Here is an 18857-nt window from a genome sequence, read left to right on the forward strand (position 1 = left end):
TGCTTATCCTGTTCATAAATGTTTTAATTATGCCTTCTTTAAGAATGCATTACTTGATTTCAACTCTAGAATGATTTTTCATCTCTATTTTGCTCTTTGTCACTCTTTTTTCCCTTTTTCATTCAAAGCATTACTTTGAAAATCTTCACAATACCACGTTTGTTAGTTTTTCAATTTAAGATGACCCATTCTAATGTTCACAGAACAACACTTTTCTTTTTAAAATGTATTAAACATTTGCGTGATGAAAATTATTTTTACATGTAAGGACCAATAATAAGGTGCTGCTGAGATTTGAACCCCGGATTTCCTGTTTACGAGAGAGGCGCTTTAACTACTTAGCCACAGCACCTACTTTAGTGATACAGAAGGGATCATTAATTTAGTATTGGTGATCAACTTCTGTGCCTGTGTTAAAGTGTCTTAATATGTATTCTAATGTTAAACAAGCAAGGATTCCTAATCTGTAAACAAGAATAGCTATGTTGTATTAAAAAAGAACACATTTTAAACTCAATCCCATATTTTGAATAGTTTATAAATAAGTGTTTTGCATATATTCATCAATATTGCTCAAATCTAGGGTCATATTTCATCTGCCTCTTGCTCATTGAAATATATTTTTGATTTTGCAATCACAGTATTGTTACTATAATATTGAAAACACTTTCAGTTTTTATTAGGTTTAAGATGATCTGTTCAACCGAAAGATAAATCAGACTTTTCTAATTGAATTGAATCGCAGGACGACTTAATGAAAATAATTTTTTTTTTAAGAATGAGGAAAGCAAGGCACTGCTGAGATTTGAATTCAGGATCTCCTGTTTACTAGACAGGCACTTTAACCAGCTAAGCCACAGCACCATCTTTAAAATGCTTTAAGGAACAGTTTGCCATATGGTGTTCAAGAGAAACCTGAGTTTTTCACTTTCATAATAATTTCTCAGTTCAGAAAACGCACTACGCAAATAGTTTAGACGAGGATACTGATCCTATTCATAAACACCTCATTGATATATTGCTTATCCTGTTCATAAATGTTTTAATTATGCCTTCTTTAAGAATGCATTACTTGAATTCAACTCTAGAATGATTTTTTATCTCTATTTTGCTCTTTGTCACTCTTTTTTCCCTTTTTCATTCAAAGCATTACTTTGAAAATCTTCACAATACCACGTTTTTTTGTTTTTCAATTTAAGATGACCCATTCTAATGTTCACAGAACAACACTTTTCTTTTTAAAATGTATTAAACATTTGCGTGATGAAAATTATTTTTACATGTAACGACCAATAATAAGGTGCTGCTGAGATTTGAACTCAGGATTTCCTGTTTACGAGACAGGCGCTTTAACCACTTAGCCACAGCACCTACTTTAGTGATACAGAAGGGATCATTAATTTAGTATTGGTGATCAAATTCTGTGCCTGTGTTAACGTGTCTTAATATGTATTCTAATGTTAAACACGCAAGGATTCCTAATCTGTAAACAAGAAAAGCTATGTTGTATTAAAAAAGAACACATTTTAAACTCAATCCCATATTTTGAATAGTTTATAAATGAGGGTTTTACATATATTCATCAATATTGCTCAAATCTAGGGTTATATTTCATCTGCCTCTTGCTCATTGAAATACCTTTTTGATTTTGCAATCACAGTATTGTTAATATAATATTGAAAACACTTTCAGTTTTTATTAGGTTTAAGATGATCTGTTCAATTGAAAGATAAATCAGACTTTTCTAATTTAATTAAATCGCAGGACGACTTAATGAAAATAATTTTTTATTTAAGAATGACGAAAGCAAGGCACTGCTGAGATTTGAACTCAGGATCTCCTGTTTACTGGACAGGCGCTTTAACCAGCTAAGCCACAGCACCCTCTTGAACATGCTTTAACGAACAGTTTGCCATATGGTGTTCAAGAGAAACCTGAGTTTTTCACTTTCATAATCATTTCTCAGTTCAGAAAACGCACTACGCAAATAGTTTAGACGAGGATACTGATCCTATTGATAAACACCTCATTGATATATTGCTTATCCTGTTCATAAATGTTTTAATTATGCCTTCTTTAAGAATGCATTACTTGAATTCAACTCTAGAATGATTTTTCATCTCTATTTTGCTCTTTGTCACTCTTTTTTCCCTTTTTCATTCAAAGCATTACTTTGAAAATCTTCACAATACCACTTTTTTTGTTTTTCAATTTAAGATGACCCATTCTAATGTTCACAGAACAACACTTTTCTTTTTAAAATGTATTAAACATTTGCGTGATGAAAATTATTTTTACATGTAAGGACCAATAATAAGTTGCTGCTGAGATTTGAACTCAGGATTTCCTGTTTACGAGACAGGCGCTTTAACCACTTAGTCACAGCACCTACTTTAGTGATACCGAAGGGATCATTAATTTAGTATTGGTGATCAAATTCTGTGCCTGTGTTAACGTGTCTTAATATGTATTCTAATGTTAAACACGCAAGGATTCCTAATAGGTAAAAAAGAATAGCTATGTTGTATTAAAAAAGAACACATTTTAAACTCAATCCCATATTTTGAATAGTTTATAAATAAGTGTTTTACATATATTCATCAATATTGCTCAAATCTAGGGTTATATTTAATCTGCCTCTTGCTCATTGAAATACCTTTTTGATTTTGCAATCACAGTATTGTTAATATAATATTGAAAACACTTTCAGTTTTTATTAGGTTTAAGATGATCTGTTCAACCGAAAGATAAATCAGACTTTTCTAATTTAATTGAATCGCAGGACGACTTAATGAAAATAATTTTTTATTTAAGAATGAGGAAAGCAAGGCACTGCTGAGATTTGAACTCAGGATCTCCTGTTTACTGGACAGGCGCTTTAACCAGCTAAGCCACAGCACCCTCTTGAACATGCTTTAACGAACAGTTTGCCATATGGTGTTCAAGAGAAACCTGAGTTTTTCACTTTCATAATCATTTCTCAGTTCAGAAAACGCACTACGCAAATAGTTTAGACGAGGATACTGATCCTATTCATAAACACCTAATTGAAATATTGCTTATCCTGTTCATAAATGTTTTAATTATGCCTTCTTTAAGAATGCATTACTTGAATTCAACTCTAGAATGATTTTTTATCTCTATTTTGCTCTTTGTCACTTTTTTTTCCCTTTTTCATTCAAAGCATTACTTTGAAAATCTTCACAATACCACGTTTTTTTGTTTTTCAATTTAAGATGACCCCTTCTAATGTTCACAGAACAACTCTTTTCTTTTTAAAATGTATTAAACATTTGCGTGATGAAAATGATTTTTACATGTAAGGACCAATATTAAAGTGCTGTTGAGATTTGAACTCAGGATTTCCTGTTTACGAGACAGGCGCTTTAACCACTTAGCCACAGCACATACTTTAGTGATACAGAAGGGATCATTAATTTAGTATTGGTGATCAAATTCTTTGCCTGTGTTAAAGTGTCTTAATATGTATTCTAATGTTAAACAAGCAAGGATTCCTAATCTGTAAACAAGAATAGCTATGTTGTATTAAAAAAGAACACATTTTAAACTCAATCCCATATTTTGAATAGTTTACAAATAGGTGTTTTACATATATTCATCAATATTGCTGAAATCTAGGGTCATATTTCATCTGCCTCTTGCTCATTGAAATACCTTTTTGATTTTGCAATCACAGTATCGTTACTATAATATTGAAAACACTTTCAGTTTTTATTAGGTTTAAGATGATCTGTTCAACCGAAAGATAAATCAGACTTTTCTAATTTAATTGAATCGCAGGACGACTTAATGAAAATCATTTTTTATTTAAGAATGAGGAAAGCAAGGCACTGCTGAGATTTGAACTCAGGATCTCCTGTTTACTAGACAGGCGCTTTAACCAGCTAAGCCACAGCACCCTCTTGAAAATGCTTTAAGGAACAGTTTGCCATATGGTGTTCAAGAGAATCCTGAGTTTTTCACTTTCATAATCATTTCTCAGTTCAGAAAACGCTCTACTCAACTACTTTAGACGAGGATACTGATCCTATTCATGAACACCTCATTGATATATTGCTTATCTTGTTCATAAATGTTTTAATCATGCCTTCTTTAAGAATGAATTACCTGAATTCAACTCTAGAATGATTTTTTATCTCTATTTTGCTCTTTGTCACTCTTTTTTCCCTTTTTCATTCAAAGCATTACTTTGAAAATCTTCAGAATACCACTTTTTTTGTTTTTCAATTTAAGATGACCCATTCTAATGTTCACAGAACAACACTTTTCTTTTTAAAATGTATAAAACATTTGCGTGATGAAAATTATTTTTACATGTAAGGACCAAAAATAAGGTGCTGCTGAGATTTGAACTCAGGATTTCCTGTTTACGAGACAGGCGCTTTAACCACTTAGCCACAGCACCTACTTTAGTGATACCGAAGGGATCATTAATTTAGTATTGGTGATCAAATTCTGTGCCTGTGTTAACGTGTCCTAATATGTATTCTAATGTTAAACACGCAAGGATTCCTAATATGTAAACAAGAATAGCTATGTTGTATTAAAAAAGAACACATTTTAAACTCAATCCCATATTTTGAATAGTTTATAAATAAGTGTTTTACATATATTCATCAATATTGCTCAAATCTAGGGTTATATTTAATCTGCCTCTTGCTCATTGAAATACCTTTTTGATTTTGCAATCACAGTATTGTTAATATAATATTGAAAACACATTCAGTTTTTATTCGGTTTAAGATGATCTGTTCAACCGAAAGATAAATCAGACTTTTCTAATTTAATTGAATCGCAGGACGACTTAATGAAAATAATTTTTTATTTAAGAATGAGGAAAGCAAGGCACTGCTGAGATTTGAACTCAGGATCTCCTGTTTACTGGACAGGCGCTTTAACCAGCTAAGCCACAGCACCCTCTTGAACATGCTTTAACAAACAGTTTGCCATATGGTGTTCAAGAGAAACCTGAGTTTTTCACTTTCATAATCATTTCTCAGTTCCGAAAACGCACTACTCAAATAGTTTAGACGAGTATACTGATCCTATTGATAAACACCTCATTGATATATTGCTTATCCTGTTCATAAATGTTTTAATTATGCCTTCTTTAAGAATGCATTACTTGAATTCAACTCTAGAAGGATTTTTTATCTCTATTTTGCTCTTCGTCAGTCTATTTTCCCTTTTTCATTCAAAGCATTACTTTGAAAATCTTCACAATACCACGTTTTTTAGTTTTTCAATTTAAGATGACCCATTCTAATGTTCACAGAACAACACTTTTCTTTTTAAAATGTATTAAACATTTGCGTGATGAAAATTATTTTTACATGTAAGGACCAATAATAAGGTGCTGCTGAGATTTGAACTCAGGATTTCCTGTTTACGAGAGAGGCGCTTTAACCACTTAGCCACAGCACCTACTTTAGTGATACAGAAGGGATCATTAATTTAGTATTGGTGATCAACTTCTGTGCCTGTGTTAAAGTGTCTTAATATGTATTCTAATGTTAAACAAGCAAGGATTCCTAATCTGTAAACAAGAATAGCTATGTTGTATTAAAAAAGAACACATTTTAAACTCAATCCCATATTTTGAATAGTTTATAAATAAGTGTTTTGCATATATTCATCAATATTGCTCAAATCTAGGGTCATATTTCATCTGCCTCTTGCTCATTGAAATACCTTTTTGATTTTGCAATCACAGTATTGTTACTATAATATTGAAAACACTTTCAGTTTTTATTAGGTTTAAGATGATCTGTTCAACCGAAAGATAAATCAGACTTTTCTAAATGAATTGAATCGCAGGACGACTTAATGAAAATAATTTTTTATTTAAGAATGAGGAAAGCAAGGCACTGCTGAGATTTGAATTCAGGATCTCCTGTTTACTAGACAGGCACTTTAACCAGCTAAGCCACAGCACCGTCTTTAAAATGCTTTAAGGAACAGTTTGCCATATGGTGTTCAAGAGAAACCTGAGATTTTCACTTTCATAATAATTTCTCAGTTCAGAAAACGCACTACGCAAATAGTTTAGACGAGGATACTGATCCTATTCATAAACACCTCATTGATATATTGCTTATCCTGTTCATAAATGTTTTAATTATGCCTTCTTTAAGAATGCATTACTTGAATTCAACTCTAGAATGATTTTTTATCTCTATTTTGCTCTTTGTCACTCTTTTTTCCCTTTTTCATTCAAAGCATTACTTTGAAAATCTTCACAATACCACGTTTTTTTGTTTTTCAATTTAAGATGACCCATTCTAATGTTCACAGAACAACACTTTTCTTTTTAAAATGTATTAAACATTTGCGTGATGAAAATTATTTTTACATGTAAGGACCAATAATAAGGTGCTGCTGAGATTTGAACTCAGGATTTCCTGTTTACGAGACAGGCGCTTTAACCACTTAGCCACAGCACCTACTTTAGTGATACCGAAGGGATCATTAATTTAGTATTGGTGATCAAATTCTGTGCCTGTGTTAACGTGTCTTAATATGTATTCTAATGTTAAACACGCAAGGATTCCTAATCTGTAAACAAGAATAGCTATGTTGTATTAAAAAAGAACACATTTTAAACTCAATCCCATATTTTGAATAGTTTATAAATGAGGGTTTTACATATATTCATCAATATTGCTCAAATCTAGGGTTATATTTCATCTGCCTCTTGCTCATTGAAATACCTTTTTGATTTTGCAATCACAGTATTGTTAATATAATATTGAAAACACTTTTAGTTTTTATTAGGTTTAAGATGATCTGTTCAATCGAAAGATAAATCAGACTTTTCTAATTTAATTAAATCGCAGGACGACTTAATGAAAATAATTTTTTATTTAAGAATGAGGAAAGCAAGGCACTGCTGAGATTTGAACTCAGGATCTCCTGTTTACTGGACAGGCGCTTTAACCAGCTAAGCCACAGCACCCTCTTGAACATGCTTTAACGAACAGTTTGCCATATGGTGTTCAAGAGAAACCTGAGTTTTTCACTTTCATAATCATTTCTCAGTTCAGAAAACGCACTAAAATAGTTTAGACGAGGATACTGATCCTATTGATAAACACCTCATTGATATATTGCTTATCCTGTTCATAAATGTTTTAATTATGCCTTCTTTAAGAATGCATTACTTGAATTCAACTCTAGAATGATTTTTTATCTCTATTTTGCTCTTTGTCACTCTTTTTTCCCTTTTTCATTCAAAGCATTACTTTGAAAATCTTCACAATACCACGTTTTTTAGTTTTTCAATTTAAGATGACCCATTCTAATGTTCACAGAACAACACTTTTCTATTTAAAATGTATTAAACATTTGCGTGACGAAAATTATTTTTTCATGTAAGGACCAATAATAAGGTGCTGCTGAGATTTGAACTCAGGATTTCCTGTTTACGAGAGAGGCGCTTTAACCACTTAGCCACAGCACCTACTTTAGTAATACAGAAGGGATCATTAATTTAGTATTGGTGATCAACTTCTGTGCCTGTGTTAAAGTGTCTTAATATGTATTCTAATGTTAAACAAGCAAGGATTCCTAATCTGTAAACAAGAATAGCTATGTTGTATTAAAAAAGAACACATTTTAAACTCAATCCCATATTTTGAATAGTTTATAAATAAGTGTTTTACATATATTCATCAATATTGCTCAAATCTAGGGTCATATTTCATCTGCCTCTTGCTCATTGAAATACCTTTTTGATTTTGCAATCACAGTATTGTTACTATAGTATTGAAAACACTTTCAGTTTTTATTAGGTTTTAGATGATCTGTTCAACCGAAAGATAAATCAGACTTTTCTAATTTAATTGAATCGCAGGACGACTTAATGAAAATAATTTTTTATTTAAGAATGAGGAAAGCAAGGCACTGCTGAGATTTGAATTCAGGATCTCCTGTTTACTAGACAGGCGCTTTAACCAGCTAAGCCACAGCACCGTCTTTAAAATGCTTTAAGGAACAGTTTGCCATATGGTGTTCAAGAGAAACCTGAGTTTTTCACTTTCATAATCATTTCTCAGTTCAGAAAACGCACTACGCAAATAGTTTAGACGAGGATACTGATCCTATTCATAAACACCTCATTGATATATTGCTTATCCTGTTCATAAATGTTTTAATTATGCCTTCTTTAAGAATGCATTACTTGATTTCAACTCTAGAATGATTTTTCATCTCTATTTTGCTCTTTGTCACTGTTTTTTCCCTTTTTCATTCAAAGCATTACTTTGAAAATCTTCACAATACCACGTTTGTTAGTTTTTCAATTTAAGATGACCCATTCTAATGTTCACAGAACAACACTTTTCTTTTTAAAATGTATTAAACATTTGCGTGATGAAAATTATTTTTACATGTAAGGACCAATAATAAGGTGCTGCTGAGATTTGAACCCCGGATTTCCTGTTTACGAGAGAGGCGCTTTAACCACTTAGCCACAGCACCTACTTTAGTGATACAGAAGGGATCATTAATTTAGTATTGGTGATCAACTTCTGTGCCTGTGTTAAAGTGTCTTAATATGTATTCTAATGTTAAACAAGCAAGGATTCCTAATCTGTAAACAAGAATAGCTATGTTGTATTAAAAAAGAACACATTTTAAACTCAATCCCATATTTTGAATAGTTTATAAATAAGTGTTTTGCATATATTCATCAATATTGCTCAAATCTAGGGTCATATTTCATCTGCCTCTTGCTCATTGAAATACCTTTTTGATTTTGCAATCACAGTATTGTTACTATAATATTGAAAACACTTTCAGTTTTTATTAGGTTTAAGATGATCTGTTCAACCGAAAGATAAATCAGACTTTTCTAATTGAATTGAATCGCAGGACGACTTAATGAAAATAATTTTTTATTTAAGAATGAGGAAAGCAAGGCACTGCTGAGATTTGAATTCAAGATCTCCTGTTTACTAGACAGGCACTTTAACCAGCTAAGCCACAGCACCATCTTTAAAATGCTTTAAGGAACAGTTTGCCATATGGTGTTCAAGAGAAACCTGAGTTTTTCACTTTCATAATAATTTCTCAGTTCAGAAAACGCACTACGCAAATAGTTTAGACGAGGATACTGATCCTATTCATAAACACCTCATTGATATATTGCTTATCCTGTTCATAAATGTTTTAATTATGCCTTCTTTAAGAATGCATTACTTGAATTCAACTCTAGAATGATTTTTTATCTCTATTTTGCTCTTTGTCACTCTTTTTTCCCTTTTTCATTCAAAGCATTACTTTGAAAATCTTCACAATACCACGTTTTTTTGTTTTTCAATTTAAGATGACCCATTCTAATGTTCACAGAACAACACTTTTCTTTTTAAAATGTATTAAACATTTGCGTGATGAAAATTATTTTTACATGTAAGGACCAATAATAAGGTGCTGCTGAGATTTGAACTCAAGATTTCCTGTTTACGAGACAGGCGCTTTAACCACTTAGCCACAGCACCTACTTTAGTGATACAGAAGGGATCATTAATTTAGTATTGGTGATCAAATTCTGTGCCTGTGTTAACGTGTCTTAATATGTATTCTAATGTTAAACACGCAAGGATTCCTAATCTGTAAACAAGAATAGCTATGTTGTATTAAAAAAGAACACATTTTAAACTCAATCCCATATTTTGAATAGTTTATAAATGAGGGTTTTACATATATTCATCAATATTGCTCAAATCTAGGGTTATATTTCATCTGCCTCTTGCTCATTGAAATACCTTTTTGATTTTGCAATCACAGTATTGTTAATATAATATTGAAAACACTTTCAGTTTTTATTAGGTTTAAGATGATCTGTTCAATCGAAAGATAAATCAGACTTTTCTAATTTAATTAAATCGCAGGACGACTTAATGAAAATAATTTTTTATTTAAGAATGAGGAAAGCAAGGCACTGCTGAGATTTGAACTCAGGATCTCCTGTTTACTGGACAGGCGCTTTAACCAGCTAAGCCACAGCACCCTCTTGAACATGCTTTAACGAACAGTTTGCCATATGGTGTTCAAGAGAAACCTGAGTTTTTCACTTTCATAATCATTTCTCAGTTCAGAAAACGCACTACGCAAATAGTTTAGACGAGGATACTGATCCTATTGATAAACACCTCATTGATATATTGCTTATCCTGTTCATAAATGTTTTAATTATGCCTTCTTTAAGAATGCATTACTTGAATTCAACTCTAGAATGATTTTTCATCTCTATTTTGCTCTTTGTCACTCTTTTTTCCCTTTTTCATTCAAAGCATTACTTTGAAAATCTTCACAATACCACGTTTTTTAGTTTTTCAATTTAAGATGACCCATTCTAATGTTCACAGGACAACACTTTTCTTTTTAAAATGTATTAAACATTTGCGTGATGAAAATTATTTTTACATGTAAGGACCAATAATAAAGTGCTGCTGAGATTTGAACTCAGGATTTCCTGTTTACGAGACAGGCGCTTTAACCACTTAGCCACAGCACCTACTTTAGTGATACAGAAGGGATCATTAATTTAGTATTGGTGATCAACTTCTGTGCCTGTGTTAAAGTGTCTTAATATGTATTCTAATGTTAAACAAGCAAGGATTCCTAATCTGTAAACAAGAATAGCTATGTTGTATTAAAAAAGAACACATTTTAAACTCAATACCATATTTTGAATAGTTTATAAATAAGTTTTTTACATATATTCATAAATATTGCTCAAATCTAGGGTCATATTTCATCTGCCTCTTGCTCATTGAAATACCTTTTTGATTTTTGCAATCACAGTATTGTTACTATAATATTGAAAACACTTTCAGTTTGTATTAGGTTTAAGATGATCTGTTCAACCGAAAGATAAATCAGACTTTTCTAATTGAATTGAATCGCAGGACGACTTAATGAATATAGTTTTTTTATTTAAGAATGAGGAAAGCAAGGCACTGCTGAGATTTGAACTCAGGATCTCCTGTTTACTAGACAGGCGCTTTAACCAGCTAAGCCACAGCACCCTCTTGAAAATGCTTTAAGGAACAGTTTGCCATATGGTGTTCAAGAGAATCCTGAGTTTTTCACTTTCATAATAATTTCTCAGTTCAGAAAACGCTCTACTCAACTACTTTAGACGAGGATACTGATCCTATTCATAAACACCTCATTGATATATTGCTTATCTTGTTCATAAATGTTTTAATCATGCCTTCTTTAAGAATGAATTACTTGAATTCAACTCTAGAATGATTTTTTATCTCTATTTTGCTCTTTGTCACTCTTTTTTCCCTTTTTCATTCAAAGCATTACTTTGAAAATCTTCACAATACCACTTTTTTTGTTTTTCAATTTAAGATGACCCATTCTAATGTTCACAGAACAACACTTTTCTTTTTAAAATGTATTAAACATTTGCGTGATGAAAATTATTTTTACATGTAAGGACCAATAATAAGTTGCGGCTGAGATTTGAACTCAGGATTTCCTGTTTACGAGACAGGCGCTTTAACCACTTAGTCACAGCACCTACTTTAGTGATACCGAAGGGATCATTAATTTAGTATTGGTGATCAAATTCTGTGCCTGTGTTAACGTGTCTTAATATGTATTCTAATGTTAAACACGCAAGGATTCCTAATAGGTAAACAAGAATAGCTATGTTGTATTAAAAAAGAACACATTTTAAACTCAATCCCATATTTTGAATAGTTTATAAATAAGTGTTTTACATATATTCATCAATATTGCTCAAATCTAGGGTTATATTTAATCTGCCTCTTGCTCATTGAAATACCTTTTTGATTTTGCAATCACAGTATTGTTAATATAATATTGAAAACACTTTCAGTTTTTATTAGGTTTAAGATGATCTGTTCAACCGAAAGATAAATCAGACTTTTCTAATTTAATTGAATCGCAGGACGACTTAATGAAAATAATTTTTTATTTAAGAATGAGGAAAGCAAGGCACTGCTGAGATTTGAACTCAGGATCTCCTGTTTACTGGACAGGCGCTTTAACCAGCTAAGCCACAGCACCCTCTTGAACATGCTTTAACGAACAGTTTGCCATATGGTGTTCAAGAGAAACCTGAGTTTTTCACTTTCATAATCATTTCTCAGTTCAGAAAATGCACTACGCAAATAGTTTAGACGAGGATACTGATCCTATTCATAAACACCTCATTGATATATTGCTTATCCTGTTCATAAATGTTTTAATTATGCCTTCTTTAAGAATGCATTACTTGAATTCAACTCTAGAATGATTTTTTATCTCTATTTTGCTCTTTGTCACTTTTTTTTCCCTTTTTCATTCAAAGCATTACTTTGAAAATCTTCACAACACCACGTTTTTTTGTTTTTCAATTTAAGATGACCCATTCTAATGTTCACAGAACAACTCTTTTCTTTTTAAAATGTATTAAACATTTGCGTGATGAAAATGATTTTTACATGTAAGGACCAATATTAAAGTGCTGTTGAGATTTGAACTCAGGATTTCCTGTTTACGAGACAGGCGCTTTAACCACTTAGCCACAGCACATACTTTAGTGATACAGAAGGGATCATTAATTTAGTATTGGTGATCAAATTCTTTGCCTGTGTTAAAGTGTCTTAATATGTATTCTAATGTTAAACAAGCAAGGATTCCTAATCTGTAAACAAGAATAGCTATGTTGTATTAAAAAAGAACACATTTTAAACTCAATCCCATATTTTGAATAGTTTACAAATAAGTGTTTTACATATATTCATCAATATTGCTGAAATCTAGGGTCATATTTCATCTGCCTCTTGCTCATTGAAATACCTTTTTGATTTTGCAATCACAGTATCGTTACTATAATATTGAAAACACTTTCAGTTTTTATTGGGTTTAAGATGATCTGTTCAACCGAAAGATAAATCAGACTTTTCTAATTTAATTGAATCGCAGGACGACTTAATGAAAATAATTTTTTATTTAAGAATGAGGAAAGCAAGGCACTGCTGAGATTTGAACTCAGGATCTCCTGTTTACTAGACAGGCGCTTTAACCAGCTAAGCCACAGCACCCTCTTGAAAATGCTTTAAGGAACAGTTTGCCATATGGTGTTCAAGAGAATCCTGAGTTTTTCACTTTCATAATCATTTCTCAGTTCAGAAAACGCTCTACTCAACTACTTTAGACGAGGATACTGATCCTATTCATGAACACCTCATTGATATATTGCTTATCTTGTTCATAAATGTTTTAATCATGCCTTCTTTAAGAATGAATTACTTGAATTCAACTCTAGAATGATTTTTTATCTCTATTTTGCTCTTTGTCACTCTTTTTTCCCTTTTTCATTCAAAGCATTACTTTGAAAATCTTCACAATACCACTTTTTTTGTTTTTCAATTTAAGATGACCCATTCTAATGTTCACAGAACAACACTTTTCTTTTTAAAATGTATTAAACATTTGCGTGATGAAAATTATTTTTACATGTAAGGACCAAAAATAAGGTGCTGCTGAGATTTGAACTCAGGATTTCCTGTTTACGAGACAGGCGCTTTAACCACTTAGCCACAGCACCTACTTTAGTGATACCGAAGGGATCATTAATTTAGTATTGGTGATCAAATTCTGTGCCTGTGTTAACGTGTCTTAATATGTATTCTAATGTTAAACACGCAAGGATTCCTAATATGTAAACAAGAATAGCTATGTTGTATTAAAAAAGAACACATTTTAAACTCAATCCCATATTTTGAATAGTTTATAAATAAGTGTTTTACATATATTCATCAATATTGCTCAAATCTAGGGTCATATTTCATCTGCCTCTTGCTCATTGAAATACCTTTTTGATTTTGCAATCACAGTATTGTTACTATAATATTGAAAACACTTTCAGTTTTTATTAGGTTTTAGATGATCTGTTCAACCGAAAGATAAATCAGACTTTTCTAATTTAATTGAATCGCAGGACGACTTAATGAAAATAATTTTTTATTTAAGAATGAGGAAAGCAAGGCACTGCTGAGATTTGAATTCAGGATCTCCTGTTTACTAGACAGGCGCTTTAACCAGCTAAGCCACAGCACCGTCTTTAAAATGCTTTAAGGAACAGTTTGCCATATGGTGTTCAAGAGAAACCTGAGTTTTTCACTTTCATAATCATTTCTCAGTTCAGAAAACGCACTACGCAAATAGTTTAGACGAGGATACTGATCCTATTCATAAACACCTCATTGATATATTGCTTATCCTGTTCATAAATGTTTTAATTATGCCTTCTTTAAGAATGCATTACTTGATTTCAACTCTAGAATGATTTTTCATCTCTATTTTGCTCTTTGTCACTGTTTTTTCCCTTTTTCATTCAAAGCATTACTTTGAAAATCTTCACAATACCACGTTTGTTAGTTTTTCAATTTAAGATGACCCATTCTAATGTTCACAGGACAACACTTTTCTTTTTAAAATGTATTAAACATTTGCGTGATGAAAATTATTTTTACATGTAAGGACCAATAATAAGGTGCTGCTGAGATTTGAACCCCGGATTTCCTGTTTACGAGAGAGGCGCTTTAACCACTTAGCCACAGCACCTACTTTAGTGATACAGAAGGGATCATTAATTTAGTATTGGTGATCAACTTCTGTGCCTGTGTTAAAGTGTCTTAATATGTATTCTAATGTTAAACAAGCAAGGATTCCTAATCTGTAAACAAGAATAGCTATGTTGTATTAAAAAAGAACACATTTTAAACTCAATCCCATATTTTGAATAGTTTATAAATAAGTGTTTTGCATATATTCATCAATATTGCTCAAATCTAGGGTCATATTTCATCTGCCTCTTGCTCATTGAAATACCTTTTTGATTTTGCAATCACAGTATTGTTACTATAATATTGAAAACACTTTCAGTTTTTATTAGGTTTAAGATGATCTGTTCAACCGAAAGATAAATCAGACTTTTCTAATTGAATTGAATCGCAGGACGACTTAATGAAAATAATTTTTTATTTAAGAATGAGGAAAGCAAGGCACTGCTGAGATTTGAATTCAGGATCTCCTGTTTACTAGACAGGCACTTTAACCAGCTAAGCCACAGCACCATCTTTAAAATGCTTTAAGGAACAGTTTGCCATATGGTGTTCAAGAGAAACCTGAGTTTTTCACTTTCATAATAATTTCTCAGTTCAGAAAACGCACTACGCAAATAGTTTAGACGAGGATACTGATCCTATTCATAAACACCTCATTGATATATTGCTTATCCTGTTCATAAATGTTTTAATTATGCCTTCTTTATGAATGCATTACTTGAATTCAACTCTAGAATGATTTTTTATCTCTATTTTGCTCTTTGTCACTCTTTTTTCCCTTTTTCATTCAAAGCATTACTTTGAAAATCTTCACAATACCACGTTTTTTTGTTTTTCAATTTAAGATGACCCATTCTAATGTTCACAGAACAACACTTTTCTTTTTAAAATGTATTAAACATTTGCGTGATGAAAATTATTTTTACATGTAAGGACCAATAATAAGGTGCTGCTGAGATTTGAACTCAGGATTTCCTGTTTACGAGACAGGCGCTTTAACCACTTAGCCACAGCACCTACTTTAGTGATACAGAAGGGATCATTAATTTAGTATTGGTGATCAAATTCTGTGCCTGTGTTAACGTGTCTTAATAGGTATTCTAATGTTAAACACGCAAGGATTCCTAATCTGTAAACAAGAATAGCTATGTTGTATTAAAAAAGAACACATTTTAAACTCAATCCCATATTTTGAATAGTTTATAAATGAGGGTTTTACATATATTCATCAATATTGCTCAAATCTAGGGTTATATTTCATCTGCCTCTTGCTCATTGAAATACCTTTTTGATTTTGCAATCACAGTATTGTTAATATAATATTGAAAACACTTTCAGTTTTTATTAGGTTTAAGATGATCTGTTCAATCGAAAGATAAATCAGACTTTTCTAATTTAATTAAAACGCAGGACGACTTAATGAAAATAATTTTTTATTTAAGAATGAGGAAAGCAAGGCACTGCTGAGATTTGAACTCAGGATCTCCTGTTTACTGGACAGGCGCTTTAACCAGCTAAGCCACAGCACCCTCTTGAACATGCTTTAACGAACAGTTTGCCATATGGTGTTCAAGAGAAACCTGAGTTTTTCACTTTCATAATCATTTCTCAGTTCAGAAAACGCACTACGCAAATAGTTTAGACGAGGATACTGATCCTATTGATAAACACCTCATTGATATATTGCTTATCCTGTTCATAAATGTTTTAACTATGCCTTCTTTAAGAATGCATTACTTGAATATAACTCTAAAATGATTTTTTATCTCTATTTTGCTCTTTGTCACTCTTTTTTCCCTTTTTCATTCAAAGCATTACTTTGAAAATCTTCACAATACCACGTTTTTTTGTTTTTCAATTTAAGATGACCCATTCTAATGTTCACAGAACAACACTTTTCTTTTTAAAATGTGTTAAACATTTGTGTGCTGAAAATTATTTTTACATGTAAGGACCAATAATAAGGTGCTGCTGAGATTTGAACTCAGGATTTCCTGATTATGAGACAGGCGCTTTAACCACTTAGCCACAGCAGCTATTTTAGTGATACAGAAGGGATCATTAATTTAGTATTTGTGATCAAATTCTGTGCCTGTGTTAAAGTGTCTTAATATGTATTCTAATGTTAAACAAGCAAGGATTCCTAATCTGTAAACAAGAATAGCTATGTTGTATTAAAAAAGAACACATTTTAAACTCAATCCCATATTTTGAATAGTTTATAAATAAGTGTTTTACATATATTCATCAATATTGCTCAAATCTAGGGTCATATTTCATCAGCCTCCTGCTCATTGAAATAACTTTTTGATTTTGCAATCACAGTATTGTTACAATAATATTGAAAACACTTTCAGTTTTTATTAGGTTTAAGATGATCTGTTCAACCGAAAGATAAATCAGACTTTTCTAATTTAATTGAATCGCAGGACGACTTAATGAAAATAATTTTTTATTTAAGAATGAGGAAAGCAAGGCACTGCTGAGATTTGAACTCAGGATCTCCTGTTTACTAGACAGGCGCTTTAACCAGATAAGCCACAGCACCCTCTTGAAAATGCTTTAAGGAACAGTTTGCCATATGGTGTTCAAGAGAAACCTGAGTTTTTCACTTTCATAATCATTTCTCAGTTCAGAAAATGCACTACGCAAATAGTTTAGACGAGGATACTGATCCTATTCATAAACACCTCATTGATATATTGCTTATCCTGTTCATAAATGTTTTAATTATGCCTTCTTTAAGAATGCATTACTTGAATTCAACTCTAGAATGATTTTTTATCTCTATTTTGCTCTTTGTCACTTTTTTTCCCTTTTTCATTCAAAGCATTACTTTGAAAATCTTCACAATACCACGTTTTTTTGTTTTTCAATTTAAGATGACCCATTCTAATGTTCACAGAACAACTCTTTTCTTTTTAAAATGTATTAAACATTTGCGTGATGAAAATTATTTTTACATGTAAGGACCAATATTAAAGTGCTGTTGAGATTTGAACTCAGGATTTCCTGTTTACGAGACAGGCGCTTTAACCACTTAGCCACAGCACCTACTTTAGTAATACAGAAGGGATCATTAATTTAGTATTGGTGATCAAATTCTGTGCCTGTGTTAAAGTGTCTTAATATGTATTCTAATGTTAAACAAGCAAGGATTCCTAATCTGTAAACAAGAATAGCTATGTTGTATTAAAAAAGAACACATTTTAAACTCAATCCCATATTTTGAATAGTTTACAAATAAGTGTTTTACATATATTCATCAATATTGCTGAAATCTAGGGTCATATTTCATCTGCCTCTTGCTCATTGAAATACCTTTTTGATTTTGCAATCACAGTATCGTTACTATAATATTGAATACACTTTCAGTTTTTATTAGGTTTAAGATGATCTGTTCATCCGAAAGATAAATCAGACTTTTCTAATTTAATTAAATCGCAGGACGACTTAATGAAAATAATTTTTTATTTAAGAATGAGGAAAGCAAGGCACTGCTGAGATTTGAACTCAAGATCTCCTGTTTACTGGACAGGCGCTTTAACCAGCTAAGCCACAGCACCCTCTTGAACATGCTTTAACGAACAGTTTGCCATATGGTGTTCAAGAGAAACCTGAGTTTTTCACTTTCATAATCATTTCTCAGTTCAGAAAAAGCACTACTCAAATAGTTTAGACGAGGATACTGATCCTATTGATAAACACCTCATTGATATATTGCTTATCCTGTTCAAAAATGTTTTAATTATAACTTCTTTAAGAATGCATTACTTGAATTCAACTCTAGAATGATTTTTTATCTCTATTTTGCTCTTTGTCACTCTTTTTTCCCTTTTTCATTCAAAGCATTACTTTGAAAATCTTCACAATACCACGTTTTTTAGTTTTTCAATTTAAGATGACCCATTCTAATGTTCACAGAACAACACTTTTCTTTTTAAAATGTATTAAACATTTGCGTGATGAAAATTATTTTTACATGTAAGGACCAATAATAAGGTGCTGCTGAGATTTGAACTCAAGATTTCCTGTTTACGAGAGAGGCGCTTTAACCACTTAGCCACAGCACCTACTTTAGTGATACAGAAGGGATCATTAATTTAGTATTGGTGATCAACTTCTGTGCCTGTGTTAAAGTGTCTTAATATGTATTCTAATGTTAAACAAGCAAGGATTCCTAATCTGTAAACAAGAATAGCTATGTTGTATTAAAAAGAACACATTTTAAACTCAATCCCA

The 18857-nt window shown here is 31.7% G+C and overlaps 10 non-coding genes across 10 annotated transcripts; all 10 read right to left on the reverse strand.

The window, feature by feature from the left end:
- Positions 1–1298: 1298 nt before the first annotated feature.
- On the reverse strand, positions 1299–1371 carry TRNAT-CGU (transfer RNA threonine (anticodon CGU)). Its single transcript has one exon. It is a non-coding gene; the product is annotated as a tRNA-Thr (tRNA).
- A 2475-nt stretch (positions 1372–3846) lies between these two features.
- Positions 3847–3920, reverse strand: TRNAT-AGU (transfer RNA threonine (anticodon AGU)). Its single transcript has one exon. It is a non-coding gene; the product is annotated as a tRNA-Thr (tRNA).
- A 433-nt stretch (positions 3921–4353) lies between these two features.
- Positions 4354–4426, reverse strand: TRNAT-CGU (transfer RNA threonine (anticodon CGU)). Its single transcript has one exon. It is a non-coding gene; the product is annotated as a tRNA-Thr (tRNA).
- A 1965-nt stretch (positions 4427–6391) lies between these two features.
- On the reverse strand, positions 6392–6464 carry TRNAT-CGU (transfer RNA threonine (anticodon CGU)). The gene has a single exon. It is a non-coding gene; the product is annotated as a tRNA-Thr (tRNA).
- A 2981-nt stretch (positions 6465–9445) lies between these two features.
- On the reverse strand, positions 9446–9518 carry TRNAT-CGU (transfer RNA threonine (anticodon CGU)). Its single transcript has one exon. It is a non-coding gene; the product is annotated as a tRNA-Thr (tRNA).
- Positions 9519–10464: 946 nt separating this feature from the next.
- Positions 10465–10537, reverse strand: TRNAT-CGU (transfer RNA threonine (anticodon CGU)). Its single transcript has one exon. It is a non-coding gene; the product is annotated as a tRNA-Thr (tRNA).
- A 440-nt stretch (positions 10538–10977) lies between these two features.
- TRNAT-AGU (transfer RNA threonine (anticodon AGU)) lies at positions 10978–11051 on the reverse strand. The gene has a single exon. It is a non-coding gene; the product is annotated as a tRNA-Thr (tRNA).
- Positions 11052–13014: 1963 nt separating this feature from the next.
- TRNAT-AGU (transfer RNA threonine (anticodon AGU)) lies at positions 13015–13088 on the reverse strand. The gene has a single exon. It is a non-coding gene; the product is annotated as a tRNA-Thr (tRNA).
- Positions 13089–13521: 433 nt separating this feature from the next.
- On the reverse strand, positions 13522–13594 carry TRNAT-CGU (transfer RNA threonine (anticodon CGU)). The gene has a single exon. It is a non-coding gene; the product is annotated as a tRNA-Thr (tRNA).
- Positions 13595–15559: 1965 nt separating this feature from the next.
- Positions 15560–15632, reverse strand: TRNAT-CGU (transfer RNA threonine (anticodon CGU)). Its single transcript has one exon. It is a non-coding gene; the product is annotated as a tRNA-Thr (tRNA).
- Positions 15633–18857: the final 3225 nt, after the last annotated feature.

The sequence above is a fragment of the Triturus cristatus genome, chromosome 8 (assembly GCF_964204655.1).
Source record: "Triturus cristatus chromosome 8, aTriCri1.1, whole genome shotgun sequence".
Lineage (NCBI taxonomy): Eukaryota > Metazoa > Chordata > Amphibia > Caudata > Salamandridae > Triturus > Triturus cristatus.